Raw genomic sequence first — 7,828 nt, forward strand, 5'->3', positions numbered from 1 at the left:
CCATGGCAAAATCATGGGCCAGTCCTCCAAACAAAGGAGAGGAACATTACTTTACAGGGAAAATAAGAAAAGAAGAAAGTTGGGAGCCGCTGCTTTGAATAAAAGTTGATTGGAGGAAAGCATGGGTGGTAACATTTTCTCATTGGCTGAGTGATGGTACTCTCTCATTGGCTGGGGCTGTTGCTAGGCAAGGAGAAAAATCTTCCTTTTTCTTGCAGGAATGCTGGGCTGTGCTGTCTTTAGTAGCTCAGTCGTGTCCAACTCTTTGTGACCCCATGCCTGCCAGGCTCCTCTGTCCGTGGGGATTCTCCAAGCAAGAATACTGGAGCGGGTTGCCATGCCCTCCTCCATCTTTCTTCTTCTCCCTGTTGGAGATGGTTAAGGTACCTCTCTTTCTGTTTGGAGGAACTAAAAAGCCTCTTAATGAAAGTGAAAGAGGAGAGTGAAAAAGTTGGCTTAAAGCTCAACATTCAGAAAACGAAGATCATGGCATCTGGTCCCATCACTTCATGGCAAATAGATGGGGAAACAGTGGAAACAGTATCAGACTTTATTTTGGGGGGGCTCCAAAATCACTGAAGAAGGTGATTGCAGCCATGAAATTTTAGGGCACTTACTCCTTGGAAGGATAATTATGACCAACCTAGATAGCATATTGAAAAGCAGAGACATTACTTTGCCAACAAAGGTCTGTCTAGTCAAGGCTATGGTTTTTCCAGTGGTCATGTATGGATGTGAGAATTGGACTGTGAAGAAACCTGAGCACCGAAGAATTGATGCTTTTGAACTGTGGTGTTGGAGAAGACTCTTGAGAGTCCCTTGGACTGCAAGGAGATCCAACCAGTCCATCCTAAAGGAGATCAGATCCTAGTCCTCAGTTAATCTAAAAAAAGACAGAAAAAACAGAGACAAGGAAATGAAGATCATATGGCATAAATAAAAAAACGAATAACAAGATGGTAGATTTAAACCCAACCATATGAGCATTTACACTAAATGTAATTAATCTAAGTGAAAGTATGAAAGTGAAGTCACTCAGTCGTGTCCAACTCTTTGTGACACCGTGGACTGTAGTCTACTAGGCTTGTCTCTCCAAGGGATTCTCCAGGCAAGAATACTGGAGTGGCTTGCCATTCCCTCTCCAGGGGAGCTCCCCAAGCACCTTAATTAAAAGGACTGGTGCTGAAGCTGAAACTCTGATACTTTGGCCACCTCATGCGAAGAGTTGGCTCATTGGAAAAGACCCTGATGCTGGGAGGGATTGGGGGCAGGAGAAGAAGGGGATGACAGAGGATGAGATGGCTGGATGGCATCACCGACTCAATGGACATGAGTTTGGGTAAACTCCGCGAGCTGGTGATGGACAGGGAGGCCTAGTGTGCTGCGATTCATGGGGTCGCAAAGAGTTGGATATGACTAAGCAACTGAACTGAACTGAACTGAACTGAGGGAGATATTAAATCTAAATGCTAAATCAAGAAAGAAAATTCACTCTAGAGCAAAAATGTTTCCCAGTTTAATGAAAATTATAAGCCAAGAAGCTCAATAAATACCAAGAACAAAAAACATGAGAAAACTGCCCCAAAGTATACTAGAGTCAATGATATCATTAATTCCGTGATAAAGTCTGCCAGAGAATAAAGGGATATCATACACAGAAGAAAGTGAGAATGAAAGCAAATTTCTCATCAGAAACAATAAAAGCAAGACTACAGTGAATCAACATTTTAAAGTACTAAAGAAAAGTTTGTCAACCAAGAATTCTATACTCGTGAAAAAAATTTTTAATGAAGGTGCAAAAGAATTAATCAGCAGCAGCCCCTACCTATAAGAAATGTTCAAGGAAGTCCTAACAGAATAAGAAAAATTATACCAAGTGGAGATATGATGGATCTACAAGAAAGAATAAAGAACACCAGAATTAGTAAGTGCATGATATATACATAAGGGTGTATATATATATATACACACATATATATGTGTATATATATATGGGATATATATGTTTATGTAATTTTAATTATTTAAATCCATTTAAAAAGATCATTAAGCAAAATTAATAACAATGTGTAGGGCTTATAATATATGTATAAGTTATTTGTATGATAGTGAAAAAAGTGAATTATATGATAACAATAGCACATACACTAAGAAGGGAAAAACAGAAATATACAATGGTATGGCAAAATGGTACAAAGTCATTTGCAAATAGACTATGATAAATTCAAATTGTGTACTCCAAACCCAAAAGCAACAGCTAAAAATTAAAAAAAAAAGAGCTATCACTAATGAGCCAACAAAAAAGATGAAATCATTTTCCAAAAATCCTCAGTTAATCTAAAAAAAAGACAGGAAAACAGAGGCAAGATAATGAAGAACATATGGCATAAATAAAAAACAAATAACAAGATGGTAGATTTAAACCTAATCATATGAGCATTTACACTAAATGTAATTAATCTAAGCACCTTAATTAAAAGGCAGAAATTGTCATATTAGATAGAAATGCAAGACCTAAATATACAGTCTATAATAAATCATTTTTAAATATAAAAATGCAAATACATTAAAAGTGAGCCAATATTTTTAAATGCCAAATTAACATTACTCAAAAGAAAGATGGGGTGTCCACATTGAAATGAGATGACAAATTTCAGAGCAAAGAATATTACCAAGGCCAAAGAAAGTGATTTCATGAATGGGTCAGTTAATCAGAGGGCATAAAACTCTTACACATTTATACATCTAATAGCAGAGTTTCAAAATACATGAAGCAAGAACTAATAGGACTGCATAAAGAAATAAATCCAACATTTCAGACATTTCACTACCCCTCTTTCAATAATTGATAGAACAACAAAACAGAAAGACAATGTGGACGTGGAAGATTTGAGCAAGACTCAAACCTGATCTAATTGACATCTATAAAGCATTCTACTCAACATCAACAGAATATACATGCTTTTCAAGTGTACACAGAACAGGTGCCAAGAGAAAATAAGTTGCAGAGTGCTATGTTTTTCTGCATATTAAAATGAGACAATTATTTATGATTTGCAGACAGAAAGTGAGATAAAGAGAGGGCAAGGCAGAGGGAAGTCAGAGTTTAAAACCTGATTTGGAAAAGAATAGCTGAAGAACTTTATAGGTCAGAGAAATCTAATATCCAATTTCAAGTTATTTGTATTGTATATGGCCCTTCACTTGGCTTGCTAACCCCAAATCTCAGCGTATGTCTTGTATTCACAGCTGCCTCTTGTGAGCAGTATGGGCGTAAGGAAGACACGGAATAAAAGGAACAGGAAATGCTCCCACATTTGACACGAAGCCAGGTCAGAGATAAGGAAGCAACCTCAAGATTCAAAGTAATGAGAATTCAACAAAAGCAGGAAACTGGAGTCAGAAGTGACTAGCACAAATACATCTGCAGAAATCCTGAGGGCATTGGGCTTGCCATAAAACATAGTTGCAGAGTTTGACCTAACCTTATCCCGACAGAGTTTGACCTAACCTTATCCCGATGCTTAGGAGCATGGTGACCCCAGGGAACATCTGTTTTACATTTTTTTCTCTCCCAACCAGTCACCACAAGAGAGAAGAAACAGTATACATTTACTTTATTGTTAGGAATGATTCCAAAGCCCTTCACCTAGAAGGCAAAAGTGACTGCAAATTGTTTTTAAGTTAACATTTCTATTACACACCTATCACCCAATTTAATTTGAGCACAGTATCTGAAAGCCACAGCAATAAGTTGACACCAGCAGTGAAAAAATGAGAAAAAATGGATGCTATCTCCAGGGCCCGGGAGAGCAAATATATAAAGGAGGACTTACTGTCATAAATGTACACGAAAGCTAAGCCCCAGATTCCTTTGTGTCTCTGTCCCCACATATTTTTTACAGTCTTCAACTGATAGCATATAGGAACAGGGAAATGCAAATTAAACCGTCTCTTTTGGCTTACCTTCACAGGCAGAGGAGAAAACAAAATGTGAGTTTAGGATAGTGATAGCATGTTGTGTGTGTGCTGTATGCTCAGATGCTTAGTCATATCTGATTCTTTTCGTGATCCCTTGGGCTGTATGTAGCCCACTGTATGTAGGCTGTATGTAGGCTCCTCTGTCCATGGGATTCTCCTATGCTGAAAAATATGTCTTAGTTGTACTTAAAACTGAATGAACTTTTTGGCAAACCCAATAGAGTTAATGCTATAGAGATTTAGGGACAGCATTTGTGGGTTTTTTTTTTTTTCAGCATAGTAACAAAGCTCAAGCTGTTGGCCATCTGTAAAATAAAGAGAAAGGTTTACAAGTGATCTTCCTCTTTCTGAGCCTTTTAACCATCCTTTTCTAGTACTGAACTGCTTTTTCCCTTTGCTGCTACAGCCAGCTTCCTCTGCAATCCTCTGCCCTCACCTAAGTAAGCCAGATTCACATGATCACCAGCCAAATAGTAGTAAACATTTTCTGTTTTAAAAGATAACAATTCGGTAAATACATTTTTAGAGAGTGTTATGACTTCTAAGAACTTCCTGTAATCATATCTTAACTCATGAGAATGCATGTAAATGGAGATATTTGAGAAATCAATTAACCTAGATTTTAAAATCTTTTTAAAAAGATGAAGGTGATGTATCAGGAATTTTAATCCAGCATGAAAAGAATACATTGTTTTCATTTAAAGTGAGTGGGGGAAAAAAAAGAAAACCAATTTGTTTGATTTGTGGTATTCCTTTTATTAGCCTTAAGACATTTAATCTATAAGAGCATTTTCAGTAGAATAGCAAGAATTCTAAACTAAATATCTAGTAAGATCACTGTAGTTGTATTTTATCTTGAACAAATCTGCACATAACCTTGCATATGCGTGCTTCCTTATTAGACATTAACAGAAAACATAAATCACAGTGTGTCTTGTAAAAAGACTAAAACAAACATGCTACAGGATTCTCAGTTTCCCCTTTGGTTCAGCCATGGGCTTTCCTCCCCTTTCTCCTCTCCCTTCCCTACCATACTTTTGCTTTTTGGCTACCTCATCCACCTCTGAACCTTGACTAACTGACAAATCGCAGGGCTTGCAAAAGCAGCTCTTGGAAAGTACTGCTCTGACAGTTATGGGACAGGCTGGCACCAACAATCCCAAGCCACAAGCATGAAAACCAGAACACTCTCCAACTGCAAGTTTCACAGCAATTAAAGACACAACAGCTATCTGGGCCAAACCACAAAGATACACATTCCCCTTTTCCTTACCTGATACCTATCCAGCTTCAATTCAAAAGTTACCTTGAACCAATACAGAATTGTAAAGTAAAAAAAAAAAAAAAAAAAAGTTACCTTGTTATCAGGTTTTCCCTGCTGAACATCAGATTAATAAAGTTTTAAAGCCTATTTGAATTACTTAAATGTAATTTCTTTTCAAAGTCTTAACATATTAACATTCAAATATAAGTTTCTGTGCATAGAATTATACACAGTCACATCTATCTGCCTGTTGCAAATTTTATCAAAACATTCTTTACCTCATCACTAACTGGGGTCAAGATGTGGGGTGGGGCGGCATAGGGGTTTGTCTATGGTGTAACTACTCATGGGCAAGTAGTATGTGGATTTCTCCCTTATTCTATTTCTCCCCTTCATCTGAATCATATTTCCCCAGTTCTTTATCTTTGTAGCCTAAGACTGTATCAAAAAGTCATTTCCCATACTTCCCTTAATATCACTTATTAACCACTTTCCTGGTAGCTCAGATGGTGAAGAATCCACCTGTAAGGCAGGAGACCTGGGTTCGATCGCTGGGTCAGAAGAGCCCAAGGAAAGGGGAATGGCGACCCACTCCAGTATTCTTGCCTAGAGAATTTCATGGACAGAGGAGCCTGGTGGGCTATAGTCCATGGAGTCACAAAGAGTCAGATATGATTGAGTGACTAACACTTTCCCTTTCAGACTTGACAGATCAGACCTTCTGCTTTAACAGACTAAATCTGCTTATTCTTGAGCTCCAACCTATCATGGAATCTGCATACATGACAAGTTTTTACTTGTTAAAATGTCCTCCTTTTTATTCTGATGAATTCACAGATTCTTCAGAGTTAAAAAGGAGACTTTGAAATTTATCACTCATTTGTGCAATGAGAATTCCCAAGTAATATATGTAACAATAGTAGAATCTTTACATTGCAGAGTACGTTTTACAATTCCCAACCGTACACATATGCAGGCTTTCCAGTGTGAGGATGACATACAGAGACGTTCAGTCTTTCCTTAAATACTATTTATAATCGTGGCCTCATTACATTTAAGGCTATCTACTTAAAGAAATCATGCCAGCCAGTAAGCGCAAATGTAATTATTTGATAACTGAGAGTAGAATCTCAATGGTTCCACCTGCACAACTACAAAATTTTTCAGATTTCACAGAAAATTCCTGGGAATCCTGAGTCTCCTATGGACTGTGGTTCTTGCTCATCACTCTAGTCAGCTTGCCTGAGATGTTTCCATAGTAACTCCAGGCATTTTCTACAAAGACTCTATTCCAGCCTCAAACACTGTCCTATCACTGTCACCATTGGAACTGGATGCCTTCCCTGGAGCCTCAGTCCAAAAACATATGTCCAGCTAACAGAGAATACCCCATCTGTGTTTATTTTCAGCTTCTCAGCAAACCTGTGGCAAGACTGCCTGGACCCAAAATTGTTACAGCAGAATGGTTCTTTCAATTCACACCCACATTCACTTTCTCCTTGGGGCACAAACACCCAACTAAGACGACTGAGTCAAGACAAAATGCAAGATGAGCCACCACCAGATACCTAGAACTGTCATTGCTTTGCAGAAGGCAAACCCCTATTACTGAGCCCGGGCTGCACTTGATCTATTTTTATGATGAGTTCTCTCTCAAGGCCTCTTTTGTCTTTTCTTACAATCTTTGACAGAGCCACTTCTGTCAGTAAAACTTTTTAAAAAGATGCTTGAAACTTAGTTTTGGACAGTATGGATCTCTCTCATACAGTTGGGAAAGTATCTTAAACTCATTTCTCAATCAATAAATATAATTGAAAACTCAGGAAAGGGACTGCTGTTTGGCTTATTCAGCAGATATCCCAGCTTCTTCCAGGTGAAGCCTGCACTTTTTATTTCAATACAATATAGTAAAGTAATTAACCTCCAATTAAAATAAATAAATTTATATTAAAAAGTTCTACATCTTATTACCCCTCCATTCCTTTCATTCTAGTTGTGCCCTCTGGAGAAGTTTCTCCTTGTGAAAGTCCATTCAGACTCCAGATTCCAAAGCCCGCTCGCTCTTTCTCAGCCTATTAAATACACCAATTCCTCCCCCTTCTCATATAAAACAGCTGGTGGATCATTTCTCAGGCTGACTACAACCCCAGAATTGACTCCAGTGGCTGATATGCCTTTTAAAATTCTGTGCTCCAGCTGAAGGGAAGCTTCAATGGGGTGTAGTTGGATGTGTCCTCCTCTTAATCTGGGTACCACATTTCTATCAGAAAGTCCTAATATTGGGTTTTTCCCCATCTTTCCTATGAGGCAGATACTTAACTGGTACTTTAAAACTTTATAAAAGTTAAGCTTACTCTATTCAGACCCGCCACTTTATTTGATAAATTCTAGTCACAGTCACCAGTGATGTTCATTTGCTAAGCCTAGTGATCAGATATAACATTCATATATGCCCAGCTGCTCTCTGGCCATCCCCACTAACAGGTATCTCAGACAATATATTCAAGGGAACCCTCTTGTTTCCTCTGCTAACATGCCCCACCCACAATCCTCCTCATTGGAGTTTCTCAGTTCAGTTCAGTC

General features: G+C 38.2%; 1 pseudogene; it reads left to right on the forward strand.

The window, feature by feature from the left end:
• Positions 1–3,293, forward strand: part of LOC120854145 — a 41,733-nt pseudogene extending 38,440 nt beyond the window's left edge.
• Positions 3,294–7,828: the final 4,535 nt, after the last annotated feature.

This window comes from Oryx dammah, unplaced genomic scaffold (assembly GCF_014754425.2).
Source record: "Oryx dammah isolate SB20612 unplaced genomic scaffold, SCBI_Odam_1.1 HiC_scaffold_27, whole genome shotgun sequence".
NCBI classification, from domain to species: Eukaryota; Metazoa; Chordata; class Mammalia; order Artiodactyla; family Bovidae; genus Oryx; species Oryx dammah.